The 18563-nt window shown below is 50.6% G+C and overlaps 3 long non-coding RNA genes across 7 annotated transcripts in view; all 3 read right to left on the reverse strand.

Moving 5' to 3' along the window:
- LOC136304756 (uncharacterized) overlaps nucleotides 1-7759 on the reverse strand; it is an 86440-nt gene extending 78681 nt beyond the window's left edge. Inside the window, exon 1 of the long non-coding RNA XR_010724793.1 lies at nucleotides 7528-7759. This is a non-coding gene — a long non-coding RNA (uncharacterized lncRNA). The remainder of the gene's footprint in view (nucleotides 1-7527) is intronic.
- A 1354-nt stretch (nucleotides 7760-9113) lies between these two features.
- Nucleotides 9114-12367, reverse strand: LOC136304761 (uncharacterized). Its single transcript, XR_010724802.1, has 7 exons — nucleotides 12066-12367; nucleotides 11946-11987; nucleotides 11685-11855; nucleotides 11522-11600; nucleotides 10357-11444; nucleotides 9519-9741; nucleotides 9114-9357 (listed from the first exon to the last, which is right to left on the reverse strand). It is a non-coding gene; the product is annotated as an uncharacterized lncRNA (long non-coding RNA).
- Nucleotides 12368-12434: 67 nt separating this feature from the next.
- On the reverse strand, nucleotides 12435-16869 carry LOC136304758 (uncharacterized). 5 transcript variants are annotated; one of them, XR_010724797.1, is made up of 6 exons: nucleotides 16618-16869; nucleotides 15925-16368; nucleotides 14625-15844; nucleotides 14471-14525; nucleotides 14338-14380; nucleotides 12435-14139 (listed from the first exon to the last, which is right to left on the reverse strand). It is a non-coding gene; the product is annotated as an uncharacterized lncRNA (long non-coding RNA). The 5 variants fall into 5 exon arrangements; XR_010724800.1 differs by lacking the exon at nucleotides 16618-16869 and having other exon boundaries at nucleotides 14625-14800; nucleotides 15727-15844; nucleotides 15925-16574; XR_010724798.1 differs by lacking the exon at nucleotides 16618-16869 and having other exon boundaries at nucleotides 16198-16577.
- Between the last annotated feature and the right edge of the window lie 1694 nt (nucleotides 16870-18563).

An 18563-nucleotide genomic window follows, 5' to 3' on the forward strand; every position in this document is an offset into this window, starting at 1 on the left:
TGAGTATAGCTTCCCACAGAGGAGAGTCACCGTTCCTGCACAGAGCTCTGTACCCGGGAGTGGGCTTCTGCCACTTAGAATTCTGAACAGTGTACTTACTGCCACAACCAAGCTGCCATGAAGCTGAAACCCTAGCTGCCCTTAGACTGCCAAACACCCCCTGCAAACTGACATCAGGAACTTGGAGGGGTGAGTTTAGCTTTCCACAGAAAAGACCCACCGTTCCTGCACAGAACTCTCGGCCACAGAGTGCGCTGCTAACTGATAAAAATAAGTTCAGCACAGGACTTCTCCTAGATCCAAGCATCCAGAAGCTGGAACCCTTACTGGCCTTGGAGCGCCAAATGTCTCCTACAACCTGACATCAAGAACCTGCTGGGGGGAGTTTAGTTTCCCACAGAAGAGACCCACAGTTCCTGCACAGAGCTCTGTGCCCGGGAGTGGGCTTCTGCCACTTAGAATTCTGAACAGTGCACATTACTCCCAGAACCAAGCTGTAAGAAGTTGGAACGCTAACTGTCCTTGGAGTGCCCAATGTCTCCTACAACCTGACATTAGGAACTTAGTCGGTAAGTATAGCTTCCCACAGAAAAGACCCACCGTTCCTGCACAGAACTCTCGGCCACGGAGTGGGCTGCTAACTGATAAAAATAAGTTCAGCACAGGACTTCTGCCAAATCCAAGCTCCCAGAAGCTGGAACCCTAACTGTCCTTGGAGTGCCCAATGTCTCCTACAACCTGACATTAGGAACTTAGTCGGTGAGCATAGCTTCCCACAGAAGAGAGCCACTGTTCCTGCACAGAGCTCTGTACCCGGGAGTGGGCTTCTGCCACTTAGAATTCTGAACAGTGTACTCACTCCCACAACCAAGCTGCCATGAAGCTGAAACCCTAGCTGCCCTTAGACTGCCAAACACCCCCTGCAAACTGACATCAGGAACTTGGAGGGGTGAGTTTAGCTTTCCACAGAAAAGACCCACAGTTCCTACACAGAGCTCTGTGTCCCGGAGTGGGCTTCTGCCACTTAGAATTCTGAACAGTGCACATTACTCCCAGAACCAAGCTGTCAGAAGCTGGAACCCTAACTGTCCTTGGAGTGCCCAATGTCTCCTAAAACCTGCCATTAGGAACTTAGGGGGTGAGTATACCTTCCCACAGAAGAGAACCACTGTTCCTGCACAGAGTTCTTTGCCCGGAAGTGGGCTTCTGCCACTTAGAATTCTGAACACTGCTGCACTTCCCCCATAGCCAAGCTCCCAGAAGCTGGAACCCTAACTGTCCTGCGAGTGCCCAATGTCTCCTACAACCTGACATTAGGAACTTCGGGGGGTGAGTTTAGCTTCCCACAGAAGAGACCCACAGTTCCTGCACAGAACTCTCGGCAACGGAGTGGGCTGCTAACTGATAATAATAAGTTCAGCACAGGACTTCTGCCAGATCCAATCATCCAGAAGCTGGAACCCTAACTGGCCTTGGAGCGCCAAATGTCTCCTACAACCTGACATTAGGAACTTAGTCGGTGAGTATAGCTTCCCACAGAAAAGACCCACCGTTCCTGCATAGAACTCTCGGCCACGGAGTGGGCTGCTAACTGATAAAAATAAGTTCAGCACAGGACTTCTGCCAGATCCAAGCATCCAGAAGCTGGAACCCTTACTAGCCTTGGAGCGCCAAATGTCTCCTACAGCCTGACATCAGGAACCTGCTGGGGGGAGTTTAGTTTCCCACAGAAAAGACCCACAGTTCCTGCACAGAGCTCTGTGTCCCAAAGTGGGCTTCTGCCACTTAGAATTCTGAACAGTGCACATTACTCCCAGAACCAAGCTGTCAGAAGCTGGAACCCTAACTGTCCTTGGAGTGCCCAATGTCTCCTACAACCTGACATCAGGAACTTAGTCGGTGAGTATAGCTTCCCACAGAAGAGAGCCGCTGTTCCTGCACAGAGCTCTGTGCCCCGGAGTGGGCTTCTGCCACTTAGAATTCTGAACACTGCTGCACTTCTCCCATAGCCAAGCTCCCAGAAGCTGGAACCCTAACTGTCCTGCGAGTGCCCAATGTCTCCTACGACCTGACATTAGGAACTTAGGGGGGTGAGTTTAGCTTCCCACAGAAGAGAGCCACTGTTCCTGCACAGAGCTCTGTACCCGGGAGTGGGCTTCTGCCACTTAGAATTCTGAACAGTGTACTTACACCCACAACCAAGCTGCCATGAAGCTGAAACCCTAGCTGCCCTTAGACTGCCAAGCACCCCATGCAAACTGACATCAGGAACTTGGAGGGGTGAGTTTAGTTTCCCACAGAAAAGACCCACCGTTCCTGCACAGAGCTCTGTGCCCGGGAGTGGGCTTCTGCCACTTAGAATTCTGAACAGTGCACATTACTCCCAGAACCAAGCTGTCAGAAGCTGGAACCCTAACTGTCCCTGGAGTGCCCAATGTCTCCTACAACCTGCCATTAGGAACTTAGGGGGTGAGTATAGCTTCCCACAGAAGAGAGCCACTGTTCCTGCACAGAGCTCTGTGCCCGGGAGTGGGCTTCTGCCACTTACAATTCTGAACACTGCTGCACTTCTCCCATATCCAAGCTCCCAGAAGCTGGAACGCTAAGTGTCCTGCGAGTGCCCAATGTCTCCTACAACCTGACATTAGGAACTTAGTCGGTGAGAATAGCTTCCCACAGAAGAGAGCCACAGTTCCTGCACAGAGCTCTGTGTCCAGGAGTGGGCTTCTGCCACTTAGAATTCTGAACAGTGTACTTACTCCCACAACCAAGCTGCCATGAAGCTGAAACCCTAGCTGCCCTTAGACTGCCAAACACCCCCTGCAAACTGACATCAGGAACGTGGAGGGGTGAGTTTAGCTTTTCACAGAAAAGACCCACCGTTCCTGCACAGAACTCTCGGCCACAGAGTGGGCTGCGAACTGATAAAAATAAGTTCAGCACAGGACTTCTGCCAGATCCAAGCATCCAGAAGCTGGAACCCTAACTGTCCCTGGAGTGCCCAATGTCTCCTACAACCTGACATCAGGAACTTAGGGGGTGAGTTTAGCTTCCCACAGAAGAGAGGCACTGTTCCTGCACAGAGCTCTGTGCCCGGGAGTGGGCTTCTGCCACTTAGAATTCTGAACAGTGCACATTACTCCCACAACAAAGCTGTCAGAAGCTGGAACCCTAACTGTCCTTGGAGTGCCCAATGTCTCCTACAACCTGACATTAGGAACTTAGTCGGTGAGTATAGCTTCCCACAGAAGAGAGCCGCTGTTCCTGCACAGAGCTCTGTGCCCGGGAGTGGGCTTCTGCCACTTAGAATTCTGAACAGTGTACTTACTCCCACAACCAAGCTGCCATGAAGCTGAAACCCTAGCTGCCCTTAGACTGCCAAACATCCCCTGCAAACTGACATCAGGAACTTGGAGGGGTGAGTTTAGCTTTCCACAGAAAAGACCCACCGTTCCTGCATAGAACTCTCGGCCACGGAGTGGGCTGCGAACTGCTAAAAATAAGTTCAGCACAGGACTTCTGCCAGATCCAAGCATCCAAAAGCTGGAACCCTTACTGTCCTTGGAGTGCCAAATGTCTCCTACAGCCTGACATCAGGAACCTGCTGGGGTGAGTTTAGTTTCCCACAGAAAAGACACACAGTTCCTGCACAGAGCTCTGTGTCCCGGAGTGGGCTTCTGCCACTTAGAATTCTGAACAGTGCACATTACTCCCACAACCAAGCGGTCAGAAGCTGGAACCCTAACTGTCCTTGGAGTGCCCAATGTCTCCTACAACCTGACATTAGGAACTTAGTCGGTGAGTATAGCTTCCCACAGAAGAGAGCCACTGTTCCTGCACAGAGCTCTGTGTCCAGGAGTGGGCTTCTGCCACTTAGAATTCTGAACAGTGTACTTACTCCCACAACCAAGCTGCCATGAAGCTGAAACCCTAGCTGCCCTTAGACTGCCAAACACCCCCTGCAAACTGACATCAGGAACGTGGAGGGGTGAGTTTAGCTTTCCACAGAAAAGACCCACCGTTCCTGCACAGAGCACTCTGCCCCGGAGTGGGCTTCTGCCACTTAGAATTCTGAACACTGCTGCACTTCTCCCATATCCAAGCTGTCAGAAGCTGGAACCCTAACTGTCCTGCGAGTGCCAAACGTCTCCTACAACCTGACATTAGGAACTTCGGGGGGTGAGTTTAGCTTCCCACAGAAGAGACCCACAGCTCCTGCACAGAGCTCTGTGCCCGGGAGTGGGTTTCTGCCACTTAGAATTCTGAACAGTGCACATTACTCCCAGAACCAAGCTGTCAGAAGCTGGAACCCTAACTGTCCTTGGAGTGCCCAATGTCTCCTACAACCTGACATTAGGAACTTCGGGGGGTGAGTTTAGCTTCCCACAGAAGAGAGCCACTGTTCCTGCACAGAGCTCTCTGCCCCAGAGTGGGCTGCTACCTGATAAAATTAGGTTCAGCACAGGACATCTGCCAGATCCAAGCTCCCAGAAGCTGGAACCCTAACTGTCCTTGGAGTGCCAAATCCATCCCATAAACTGACATCAGGAGACTTATGGGGGGAGTTAAGTTTCCCACAGAAAAGACCCACTGTTCCTGCACAGAGCTCTGTGTTCGGGAGTGGGCTTCTGCCACTTAGAATTCTGAACAGTGCACATTACTCCCAGAACCAAGCTCCCAGAAGCTGGAAGCCTGGCTCCCCTTGGACTGCCAAATGGCTCCTTAAAACTGACAATCTGAACCAGAGAGGTATATTTACTTTCCCCAGAAAAGCGGCCACCGTTCCTGCACAGAGCTCTGTGCCCCGGAGTGGGCTTCTGCCACTTTCAATTCGGAACACTGCTGCACTTCTCCCATATCCAAGCTCCCAGAGGCTGGAACCCTAACTGTCCTTGGAGTGCCAAATGTCTCCTACGACCTGACATTAGGAACTTAGGGGGTGAGTTTAGCTTCCCACAGAAGAGACCCATTGTTCCTACACAGAGCTCTCTGCCCTGGAGTGGGCTGCTACCTGATAAAATTAAGTTCAGCACAGGACATCTGCCAGATCCAAGCTCCCAGATCCTGGAACCCTAACTGTCCTTGGAGTGCCAAATCCATCCCATAAACTGACATCAGGAGCCTGCTGGGGTTAGTTTAGGTTCCCACAGAAAAGACCCACCGTTCCTGCACAGAGCTCTGTGTTCGGGAGTGGGCTTCTGCCACTTAGAATTCTGAACAGTGCACATTACTCCCAGAACCAAGCTGCCAGAAGCTGAAACCCTAGCTGCCCTTAGACTGCCAAACACCTTCTGCAAACTGACATCAGGAACTTAGTCGGTGAGTATAGCTTCCCACAGAAGACACCCACCGTTCCTGCACAGAGCTCTGTGCCCGGGAGTGGGCTTCTGCCACTTGCAATTCTGAACACTGCTGCACTTTACTCCCAGGTCCAAGCTGTCAGTAGCTGCAACCTTGGCTCCCCTTAGACTGCCAAATGACTGCAACCGAGTTGCACATAGTGAACAGCACAGAAAAAAGAAACAACACGGATGTGAACGTCCAGAAAATCTAACTGTTAAGTAAGAACCATCTGTAAGCATCACTGTTTATTAACTATCGCTACCATTGTCTGTATACAGCTGTATGTTGCTTCTATAAAGACATAAGTGTGTGGAATATATGTGTTCCTAGAGTTAGAATTCAATTTGTTTTGATAAGTTTATGATATGGGGATAAGACATAGAATGCCCTAGAGTGACTTTATGCCGCTTGTATCCCCAGTCGCTTGTTCTGGACCTTTAAGACTGATTTTGAGAGCTAAGCAAGGAAAGAAAATGGTTGCAGTTTGTTTTAAGAAAACGACTTTCACTCCTCTGAATACCCTCTCTCGTATATTCAGCTCAAGCACAGACAGACTGCAGCACAAAGATGTGCTTTGCTCTTGGTTTCAGCTAGTTAGGGCAGAGAAGTTCCCTCGCTATTTGTTTTCCTTTTTCTTAGGACTGTTTAAACCTGCTGCAGACTGAAAAACCCAGAGCAGCGCCGAGAGCTGGCACCTGCAGCCCACGGGGCCTGCACCTGAGCATTTTATCAACACCAGAACAGCTGATAAGAGACCAAAAGAGCTCAGCTACAGCCCACAGCAAAGACTTTCTGAAGTTACCATCTCGCTTCAAAACAACAAAAAGTTTTATTATTTCATATTATTCATTCTTTATGCTTGTGACCACTTTGTTTGTTAAATAAATAGGTTTTCCCACTTTTCTCCAAAGAAGTTCTTTGCAAAAGCAGTTTAAAAGAATGAGACTGTTTAGGTTTACTTTCCAGAAGAAGCCCATTCAAAGGTTTCCTCCCAAATTTACCCTAAACCTCGACAGCAACAAACAAATCAAACTACACAACAAAGAAGTCACAAATAAACTTCAATTAAAAACACCAAAACAAATAATTCCTAACTCAAGAAACCCATAAACCTCAAACCATCAAAACAAAAATACCACTTATAAATACACACAAAACCAAAAAAATCAATGTAACTATAAACAATACCTTTCAAATGATCCATAAGTATAAAACATATACTGCAATCAAACAAGCCAAATAAATTAACCCCTATACTATAATAAACAATAGTCCAATTACAAATATTAGGAAACACAAAAAAATTACCTACATTCCACTACCTCAACCCACCAAAACAAACACTACATACTCACCATGATAAAAGCCACCGCTAAATAAATAACCTCCCCTATACCTCACCCTACAGCCACTTCCACCATTGTAAACCTTAGAAAACATTTCCTTTAAAAATACAATATCTCACCAAAAAAAAATATTTCAACAATAAAACTCAGTTCTAAAACAATCTGATCGACATGTAAACTAAGAAACCTACCATGAAATAAATAGACCGTATCCCTTAGCATACACCATCTACAAACAAAATAAAACTACACAAAAAATTATTGAAAACCACCTTAAAACAACTAAACAGAAAAAAACTTTTAAAAATATTAAAATTGCATCTAACAAAACCTCCACCGGCCAGGCTGGCCCTAGGTAATCTGAATCCCTACATACAATAAACAAAAACAAAACCCCAATCGCACGTATCAGAAGCCTATTTAAAAAAAAAAAAAAAAAAAAAAAAGCTACTTAAATTAATTCTACCTCAAATACAAACAAACCCATCCATACAGTTACCTTCCCTCAAAAACCAAATTACAGGCAATAAATAATACCAAAAAATAACATGAAACACTATGTACCACCAAAGAATGCAATATTGAATAAAAGCACCATATAAGTAATAAAGTAATAAAAGCACCGCATAGAAGTACCACTATTTATTAAAATCCCAGGTGAAGGGGGATTCCCCCAGTTTGAACACAGACAATAAAAGGAGTTTCTTTCCTCAATTTAAACTCTTTTGTCCTCAAAACCCCCTTTTTTTTTTTTCTAGGGACGCCAGGGAAGGATTGGGAAGACAAAATTGAAAGGGAAAAGGAGAAAAGTCCCCCCTACAAATCCACACCGGCTCACCTGCTCCTGCTGCCCGGCACAAAGGTTTGTCCCTCGGCATCTCCTGAAGCAATACTCCATATCCGAGGGTTCCCCCAAACTCTGTAAGACGAGCTCGCCATCATCCCGTAAGACACTCCAGAGAGCCTCGCAGAAGCTGCTCCCTCCGGCAGCTCCACGCTAGACTGAGCTGAGGCTCCCCGCGTAAGCAGCTCGGGCAGGAGCCACCTGCCCCTCATTATCCTTTACAGCTCACGCCTGCGGCTGCTCTGTCCCCTCGTTATCCTAACAGCTCACACGTGCAGCTGCTGCCAGCCCGAGGGTGAGGGCGGGGCAGAGGGAACTTGCTGCAGACATTTCACTGTTTGCACCGACACACTGGGGCACCGGGCTTTGCTTGCTAGGGATAAGCAAAAATTAAAGAGTTGACTTTTCTTGTTGTCATCATCCTTGAAGAAAGGAAAAATATATCAGGACTCGTGTGACTTCTCTGTGAACACAAAGTGCAAGGAACTTGGGAGGGGGAGGTCTTAAAACAACACCGGTTTCCTATAGCAGCAGCTGCTTTTGGTGCACACTGAAGCTTCTCTAGGCTTGTTTCAACGCTCTGCAGCAGTTAAGAGAGTACCACCTATTTAGGGGATACTGTAAAAGCTTTAGCTTTTCTAGAGATTTTCTCACCCCTTAAAACTGTATTTTATATTTCTATTTTTGTTACTTATATTTTTCTATTTTTGTATTTATTTAATTTGTGTTGACTTGTTTATTTTTTAAACTATATGAATTCATTTACCTAACACATCAGAACCACAATGAATTAAAATTAAATTAGCCTCGTTTTCTAAGGGGTAAAGATTTAATTTTTATTTAATAATGTTGGTATGTTTTCTCTGTCATTGTTTTTTCTTGGGGGGCAGTGTTTGTAGGGGCTTTTGTTTTGGTTTTTGTTTTTCTGTTTGCTTTGTTTTGGAGTTCTTTGTTAATAAACAAAGAGGTTCAGAGAGGCACAAAATAAAATGTCAACTTTGTTTTATTGCTACCTCTGAAATACAACTCGACACCAAGTTATTGCTGGTAATACTGTGTATGGGTAGAATGAGACCTGTTAAGGGGTTGAAAGGAAAAAAGTGGCAGCATGGTGCTGAATAGCTCCTGCTTTACCAACATGAATTTGGAAAATTTCCTTGGAAATGTGCCCTACAATGTACAAAAACTCCAATTAGGATGGAAAACTGGAAAAAAAAATATATTCTCTTACTAGAATCAGAGAGAGAAAAAACATCAAATAAAAGGAAGAAATAACATCTAAATCCCAGCTTGCCTGGAAAACAAGCTTAGGCATTTCTAATACTGCAAACTTTTGGAACAGTCATCAAGTTGGTGGAAGTTCATGGAACAACAAATTTAAATCTGCTTCCTCTGCTCTAAGTTTAAAGGGAAGTGGAAATTCAACAGGTCCAGCTACTCCTATCCAAGAATGATCTGTGTTTTGTGGGAGTAACAATGCAAAGAAACTCGAATCTTACTTGTATTTGACATCGGAAACTCTCAGCAGAGTTGGGAAGTTTCAGTGGAACAAAAGCACCACACTTCCTGCAATAACAAAATTGGACTCGGCAAGTCAGGAATTTTATTTACACATCCACGGACGAGGAGGGGGATGACACCAGGAATACACTCCAGCTGAAAGCAAGGATTTATTGGAAAAGGCAGGAAATCAAACTGACAGTCTCTGTCCAGTTATGGCCAGGCAATTATCCAGGAGTCAGAAAGAAAAGTGGGAACCTTGGACTGGGATAAGGCCTTCCAGTGGCTTCACTTCCTACTGGCTCTCTCCTTTTTGCCCACAACCTGCAAGAGGAAAAACAACAGGAATAAAGTCTCAAACAGGATGGCCTTGGTCCAGGCAGACTGAGGTGCAGCTCCCAGGGAGGGAGGCCAGGCTGTGCCTCGGGGAGCTCCGGGAATCTGGGATTGCCCGTGGGATTCAAGGGCTGGAAAAGCACACCCACCTGCCAGGTTCAGTGCTGGGACAGAGCAAGGCCGGGGCTCGGGGGCAGCAGTTAGAGCTGGGACTGCAGGAGAACACCCCAAACCCGGGTTAAACATCCGGCATGACACGCAGCACGCTCCGGGAGAAACTCGGGCGGGAGAAGCCCCGGGATGCTCCACGTTCCTTGCCCTTGGCAGCTGTGCCAGGGCCTCCCTCAGAATGCTGACCTCACCGTGCAGCTCCTACAAAACAGGAGAACTTATGGGAATCGCCCAGAATCCCTGGACTTCCAGTTATTAAGAACCACAGCTGCAGCGAAAGGTGTACAAACTCTACTGCAAACCAGTAGGTCTGAGGAGACACAGGACTTTATTCCAGAGGTGGCATGTTGGTGTTACTACTTTAAGCTCCTGCCGCTAGAACATATTTGTACCATAAATTCATTATTGAGGCAGCTAAATTGAAATTAGATTTTTTACAGTAAAGTCAGCCAAAAAAGAGAGTCTCAAAAATAGGATATAGGCCGCACAGTTATTCAAAAAAAAAGTTCTCATTCATGAGCATAACCTGCCAGCCTCTCATGTTTTCAGTCCTTACCATTTATTTTTACCAAGGTGATGATTAAAACCTTGTCAAAAGCTCAAAAAAAAAAAAAAAAATCCAGGACAAGGCAGGTGTTTTCCCAAGTACCCTCAGTGTGGAGCTGTGTCAGCCACAAGTGTTTGCTCCCTCAGCCCAGCCCGGAGCAGGCTCCAGCTGCTGCCCAGGGGGGTTACCAAGGGACTCACCTGTTTGAAGCTGTAAACGCAGGTGGCCTGCACTGGAGTGCCAATAAATGTGAAATGTGTGACTCTCACCTTGAATAGCGATCGATCTTCTCAGGGGAGCCCCTCACCCAGGATGGGGGGCTCTGCCACGGATTTCATCCCTCTGCATCTGAAACAAAGTCAGGACAACAGTCAGAGTGCTGCAGGATACCTTGACAGCTCCACACATCTTGTGGCAATCTAGGAATACCCTCTACAGTCTAACCACACCCCACATCACAAATTTCAAGCCCCCGGCACTATTACCCTCGTACCCCTACACCCAGACTGAGCAGCAAGGCAGAGCAGCTCCCGGCCAAACACACACCAACACCCGTGACACAGCACAGGACAAACGAGGGGACACAACAGGGACAGAAAACTCTGGGCAAGAAGAATGACCCTGAGGGTCCAGAGAACTTGGAATGAGATGACCGAGGTGAGACGGAAGGTGAGCTGGCCAGGCTCAGAGAACCCTGCAGGAACAAGATGCCATCGGGATGACTTATCCCAAGAAACGCAGAGATGGATGCCCGAGAACCCTACGGTCAGAATCCTCCACCTGTCTTTGCATTCTCACAAGACCTAACCCGCCGGAATGGATCAGGGCGGTGCACGGCTGTCAGTACAGCTCAGAACAAGACCTGAAAAGGCATCGGACTGGATGCTTGTGAAGAGAGATGGATTCTGATGAGTGTCCGAGCAGCTGAGGCAAAGGCACCCGGCTGAGGAGCACAGAGATCAGAAATGCTAAGACTGATGCCAGGGGTTTGGACAGGCCCCTGAAAGGACTAAAGGAAAAGACAAGACACCAAACAGACAGAGTGCACAACAGACAAGTGACACAACACACACCAGGACTGCTCTGCCCTGCACACCTCAGCACTGACATGAAAAATGAGACTTTCCCTTCATGTAGCCTAAGGGGTCACATCTTGGTGCCCCCAACTCCAAATCTGACTTAAAAAACCCCTCCCGGTGATCCCTGCCCTGGCATCCTGCTTTCATCCCCTCTGTGAGCCATCACCCTCCACTTATCTCTCAGGCATCCAGGGAGGCAAATCCCTGCCAGGTCCAAAGAAGGCCGCCTCTGCCTCAGGAAAATTCCTGCTGTCGCTGGGCTCTTGTCTCTTAGTCAGCTACAACAAAGAAAACCAAACATGAATGCGTGATCTTAGCAGCCCATCACCCAAACCCCGACAATTCTGCTACTCACTGTCTTCTAAGCTTGCCTGTGTCCTCGGCCCCGCGCTTCAGCTGCGCTCAGAGGCCAACGCCGGCGTCGCAGGGTCTGCCTGGGTAAAGAGCAGACAAGGTGACGTGGCAGCGCTGGAACTTGAGGGGACCCTCCCTCCTCCTCCTTCTCCTCCCTGACTCACCTCAACTCCTCGGCCGTTATCCAAGCCTACCTGGATGGGGCCTTCACAAGGAGAAGATCAAGGCTCCATCACAGACTCCTGGAATGCTCCCGGAGGGCTCACGGGTGAGGTGACCGCGGGTCTGTCGTCCCGTTGGTGAGAGGGGAGCTCGGCCTCCTGCGAGTGGACTCCCTAAAACACACAATAACGGAGGCTTAGAGTTGCACCAGCGAGTGAGGCTTGAACAATAGCAACGGCTTCTGTCCACCCGTCACTGCTCACCTCGCCCACGTCAGCTTGACTGCTGAGATCCGGCTTCACCACCTAAAAATAAAGACAAAGAACAGAGCTGTAACACAGCCATCATTTACACCTCCCCTGCAAACAGAAACAGGGACTGACCTTCTCAGGGGAGCCCCTCACCCAGGATGGGGGGCTCTGCCACAGATTTCATCTCTCTGCATCTGAAAGAAAGTTCGGACAAAAGTCAGAGTGCTGCAGGATACCTTGACAGCTCCACACATCTTGTGGCAATCTAGGAATACCCTCTACAGGCCTACTACACCCCACATCACAAATTTCAAGCCCCCAGGACTATTACCCTCGTACCCCTACACCCAGACTGAGCAGCAAGGCAGAGCAGCTCCGGGCCAAACACACACCAACACCCGTGACACAGCACAGGACAAACGAGGGGACGCAACAGGGACAGAAAACTCTGGCAAGAAGAACGACCCTGAGGGTCCAGAGAACTCGGAATGAGATGACCGAGGTGAGACGGAAGGTGAGCTGGCCAGGCTCAGAGAACCCTGCAGGAACAAGATGCCATCGGGATGACTTATCCCAAGAAACACAGAGATGGATGCCCGAGAATCCTACGGTCAGAATCCTCCACCTGTCTTTGCATTCTCACAAGACCTAACCCGCCGGAATGGATCAGGGCGGTGCACGGCTGTCAGTACAGCTCAGAACAAGACCTGAAAAGGCATCGGACTGGATGCTTGTGAAGAGAGATGGATTCTGATGAGTGTCCGAGCAGCTGAGACAAAGGCACCTGGCTGAGGAGCACAGAGATCAGAAATGCTAAGACTGATGCCAGGGGTTTTGATAGGCCCCTGAAAGGACTAAAGGAAAAGACAAGACACCAAACAGACAGAGTGCACAACAGACAAGTGACACAACACACACCAGGACTGCTCTGCCCTGCACACCTCAGCACCGACATGAAAAATGAGACTTTCCCTTCATGTAGCCTAAGGGGTCACATCTGGGACATCCCCAGCTCCAAACCCGACTCAAAAAATCCCTCCCAGTGATCCCTGCCCTGGTACCCCACTTTCATCCCCTCCCTAGTTCCGAGCCCTCCACTTATCTCTCAGACGTCTGGGGAGGTGAATCCACGCTGGGCCCCAAAGAGGGCCGCCTCTCCTTCAGGGAAATTCCTCCTGTCACTGGGCTGCTGTCTCCTAGTCAGCTACAATAAAGAAAACCAAATATCAAAGCATAATCTTAGCTGCACATCAGCCAAAACCCAGCAGCTCTGCTACTCACCGTCTCTTAAGCAGGACCGGGTCCTCGGGCCCCGTGCGTGCTTCAGCTGAGCTCGGAGGCCGACGCTCGCAGCGCCAAAGCCTTAGAGGCGTTACTGGCACCGAGCCCACCCACCGTGGCCTCCATTAGGGCTGTGAGCATCCCCGGTTAGAGCAGGACAGGAACGCAGGGTGGACATCCCCGGTGAACCTCAACCCTGTGGACTCTGCCCCACCACTGTCACTTCCTGCCTGGCCCTAGCTTAGGGTTACTGCCTGCACCTCTCAGGACTTCTGGCCTTGTCTTGCGTTAGGATTGCTGCCGGCAGCTGCTCTCAGGGAAACAGTGTTGGCAGCAGCGCTGTGAGGGCTGGTATACCTGTACTCTGACTTGTATCCTAGGCTGTACCCCCGATTTTCACTGTGTGTTCTCTAGACCTCGAGTCCTTTACTTCTCAAGCCCTCCTTCAGCCTCTGTGTGCCACTGTAAACTCCCCCTGCTGAACCCTACTAACCCTACGCCTTGCAACTGGCATTGCTCCTAATCAGGACACTCCTGGGCCAGGAATCCCCTGCTGCAGCCTAACCCTGTGGACTCTAAAAGAAGGCCAATAATGTGAAGCTCCCTAGAACATGGAGATGGGTCAGAACTGCCCCGCCCAGCAAAGGCTCTGGTGATGCTGAGGAGAAACCCTCACCCTTTACTTTTGAAGGGACCACCCCACTAGGGCCTTCTCTTCTAAGGTAACTTTAAATCACCTCCCGGGACTGAAAAGGTTTTTTCCCTTCTCCTGACCACCAGCCCCAACACTTAGCTTTTGGAACACGAGTGGAACGTCCGTCCTCGACAGAAATGAACATGTCGGCACCGCAGACGTCGACGTGTTCTCAGCATCCGCTTTGGGGCTGCCATATCCAGACTTTGTCTCCGCACCTCCTCGCGCTACCTAGGATCACAAAACAGGAAATGTGACTATCCCCCTCCAGAAGAGTAATCCCCAGGGCTCCTCTGCACCGCTGCCCCAGCTCCCCCTCAGATCTTCACTCCGCTCCAGAGGCTGACAGGAGTGGACCCAGCAAAAGGAAAAAGTAAATGCTGAGCACATCGCTCACCTATGGGTCACCCTACCTAAAGGGCAACTCACCGGCTCTCTCTATTCCTTAGCACGCCTGGGACAGCAGTGGCACCTGCAAAGAAACAAAAGAAGCAAAAAATCATGCTGAGTTACTGTGAAACAGCAACCTCCCCAGTCTGACTGAAGCATGCCACAAGTATACCTTAATGCTGCACCCATCTGGCCTCTGGGGCCAGCACATCTGGCAAGGGGACAACCTAAAGTAAAAAAAAAAAAGAACAGTGAATGCTTAGAGTTGCACCAGCAAGTGAGACTTGAACAATAGCAACTGCTTCTGTCCACCAGTCACTGCTCACCTTGCCCACGTCAGCTTGACTGCTGAGATCCAGCTCCACCTCTGGGAATTCCTTGCTGTCACCAGACTGCTGTCTCTTAGTCAGGTACCGTAGAGAAAACCAAATGCTGATGTACAATCTCAGCAGATCTGTTGGCCGGTCAGTGAGGGGGTCTCCCTGTAATACCAGTGGACCACCTAAAACACACAAACAATAATGGAGGCTTACAGCTGCACCAGAAACACCACTACCCTGACCACACAAATACATGAATACTAGAAAAGAAAAAAACAAAAAATAATGCAGCAAAAAAAGCCAACTCTTATTACTATAAGTCCAACTACCAAATATAATAAAAATAACCCCCATGTCCAATCCCCTCAAAAAACCTTCAAAATATATACCTGCAACCCCCTCAATCCTAAAACTAAAAGATCCATTCAACTATAAACAGCATCTCCCAAATTTTCCATAATTATAGAACACACACTAAAACCAAACAAGCTAAATAAATAAATCCCTGTAATACAATAAACAATAATTGAATTATAAATATTAGAAAACCCTAATAAATTAGCTACATCACACTACCCCAAACCCATCAAAACAAATACTACACACTCACCATAATAAAAACCACCACCAAATAAATAAAAACCTCCTTTACATCTCACACTACAGCCAATTACACCATTGTAAACCTTAGAAAACACACCCTCAAAAAACACTGTATCTCACCAAAAACAATTCAACAAAACTCAGTTCAAAAATACTCTGACCGACATGTAAACTACAAAACCTAACACGAAAAAGAAACCATATCTCTCACCATACACCATCTACAAACAAGATAAAGCTACACAATAAATCATTCAAAGCCACTAAACAGAAAAAATAGCCCTACCCAACTTGAATCCCTACATATCACACACAAAACCCCAATACCACGTATCAGAAGTCTAGCAAAAAAAGCTACTTAAATTAATTCTACCTCAAATACAAACAACCCCTCCAACAAAGTTATCCTCACTCAAAAACCAAATTACACATAACATCAAAAATCAGACAAAACACTACACGCCACCCAAGAGCATAATACTTAATAAAAACCACATAGAAATACCACAACTCATTAAAAATCCAGGTGGAAAGTTTTCTTCAGTTTGAATACTGACAACCACAGAAGAAGAGTTTCTTCACTGAATTTGAACTCCTTTTCTCTCCATAACTCCTTTTATTTCCTGGGAGCACCACAGAGAAATTAGTAAGACAAAGCTGCAAAGAAAAAAAAAATCTCCCCTACAAACCCATGCTGGCTTACCTGCTACTGCTGTCCGGCACAAAGAAACCCCCCACACCCACGTGCTCCTGCAGGCGCTGTAAGAAGCTTTCCCACCACCGCAGAAACCACGCTGAGCTCCTCACGGCCCGATGCCAAAGTGAACTCGGGCTCCTCTATTAAACCGCCCCCGGCTAGAACCGGCCCCTCATTATCCTTTACAGCTCACACTTGTGGCGGCTCTGCTGCCCTCCTCATCCTGACGGTCACACCTGGGGCTGCTCTGTCCCCTCACCATCCTGTGACAGCTCTCACCTGCAGCTGCTGCCAGTCCGAGTGTCGGGGCAGGGGAAGAGGGGACTTGTGCTCATCCCCGGAGAATTCGTTGTCCGCACCTGACGCGCTGGGGCACCGGGCTTTCCTTGATAGGGATAACGACCCCTCTTCTCCTGCACGTGCCCAAGGCTGAAACTGGGATTCCACCTCCTAAATTCCGTATGTGTGAGGGTCATAATCCCCAAGGAAATCCCCCCGCAATCGTTACCCTCCATTTACAATTTTTCCTTTGGAATCGTTGCTAACTTGTCTTTCTGTGCAAGGGTTCCAAACGTTCATTGGGAGTTCAGTAGCCGGGTTGGTTTGTTTATAACTTAGCTGACAATCCCAGGCTAAATCCAAACACCCAGAGATACAGGGAAATATGGAGACAGTTTATAAATATTGCCCAACCCTTACCCTGAATTCTTCATCACACATCCTCGGAGCAGATTTACTCCATCCTTTCTTCCCAGCAGCAGCTCTCCAGCACAAATCTCACTTCTCACAACTGTTTCTTCCCACAAACCAAACAGAAATCTACTACGAGGCGAGGCGGGGAGGGGCGAGGCCGGTCTCGGGGCAGAGCCCCCGGGCCCTCAGGGCGGGCCGGGGGGACCGGAGCAGAGCCCGGGCCGGGTTGGAGCCGGAGCCGGTCTGAGGGCGGAGGCCCCGGGCCCTCAGCGCGGGCCGGGGGGCGGGGGCGGTTCCCAGGGCCCGCTGTCCAATCAGCACTGCCGATGCCTCAGCGAGCCCGCCAATCGCGGGGATTCAAAAGGGTGGCGGAAGTAGCTGCTGCTCTATGGGCTCGGTGTGGAACGCCCCGGTGGGGTCCCGGCGCCGTGCACTTGGGACCCGCCCCGCGCCCCTGAAGCCGCGCCCCCGGTACTGCCCGGCCCCGGCTGCCTCCGGGCCCCGCCTCACAGAGCCCCGGCTCCGCCCCGGCTCCGCCCCGAGCCCGCCCCGGCTCCGCCCCTGCTCCACCCCGAGCCCGCCCCGGCTCCGCCCCGAGCCCGCCCCGGCTCCGCCCAGAGCCCGCCCCGGCTCCGCCCCTGCTCCGCCCCGAGCCCGCCCCGGCTCCGCCCCGAGCCCGCCCCGGCTCCGCCCAAAGCCCGCCCCGGCTCTGTCCCGAGCCCGCCCCGGCTCCGCCCCGGCTCCGCCCCGGCTCCGCCCCGAGCCCACCCCGCCTCCGCCCCGAGCCCGCCCCGGCGCCCCGCGCTGCCCGGGATGGGGGCGGGACCATCGCCCGCGGCCCCGCCCCGCCCCTCACAGCTGAGCCGAGCCGAGGTTGCTCGCGGCCCTGCGCGGAGCCAGGCGGGGCCGGGAATGGGACCGGCCGTTCTGGTTCGGGTCCTGTCAGTGTCGGCTGCGGCTCCCGAGCGGTGCGGCCCCCCTCGGCGGGCGGGCTCTGGGTCTCGGGGCCTGAGGACCGGGCTGGCGTTGCGGTCGGGATCGGGACCGGGATCGCTGCGGGCGGCAGGAGCCGCTCCTGCTCCGCCTGCAGCCGGAGCTGCGCTGGAGTCCTGGCGGGGCTCTGGGCACGGGAGGACGGCGGCGGCGATTGCCTCTCATAACCTCTGATATCGACCCCCCCACAGCATCATTGATCCCCACCCGAGTGTCACTGACCCCCCCCAATGTCATTGATGCCACCCCAATATTCCATTGATCTTCCCTCAGCGTCGCTGACCCCCCCCAAAATTCCATTGATCCCCTCCACTTGATCCCGCCCTTTTTCTCCCCTCACGTTTCCCGCCCTTTTTCGTGGGGAACCACCCCTGAGGGGTCCTGTGGAAGGATTCTGGAGGTCCGAGGGGTGAATTTGGGGTTTGGAGGGAGGTTTTGGGGGGTCCCAGGGATGGATTTGGGGGTTTTTGGGGGTCCAAGGGATGGATTTGGGGGTCCCGGGGTGGATCTGGGGTCCTGGGGAGGTTTTGGGGGGTCCCAGGGGTGGATTTGGGGTTCATGGGGAGGGGTTTGGGGGTTTTTTGGGGCCTCAGGGGTGAATTTGGGGTCCGGGGAGAGGTTTTGGGGGTTTTTTGGGGACCCAGGGGTGAATTTGGGGTCTGGGGAGGGATTTTTGGGGGTCCCTCACCTGCAGGGCGTCGCAGGGGTGGCAGGGGGAGGGGGCAGCGGGGGGGGCCCAGCGCCCACCCCCCCTTGGGCTTCAGGAGGGCGTCGATGAGACCGAAACAGCTCGGGGGGGGGGGGTCGAAAACGGGGGGGGGGTCACGGGCTGGAACCCCCCAGTGCCCCCCAAACCACCCCCAGGGCCCCCCCCGACCTCCAGGAGCCCGCAAAACCCTCCTCAGGTTCCTTTGATGCCTCAAATGGGCCGCCCAAACCTCCCGAAGATCCCCCAAAAA

This window comes from Chamaea fasciata, unplaced genomic scaffold (genome assembly GCF_029207755.1).
Source record: "Chamaea fasciata isolate MVZ Bird 193981 ecotype frontalis unplaced genomic scaffold, bChaFas1.0.hap1 SCAF_164, whole genome shotgun sequence".
NCBI lineage: Eukaryota > Metazoa > Chordata > Aves > Passeriformes > Sylviidae > Chamaea > Chamaea fasciata.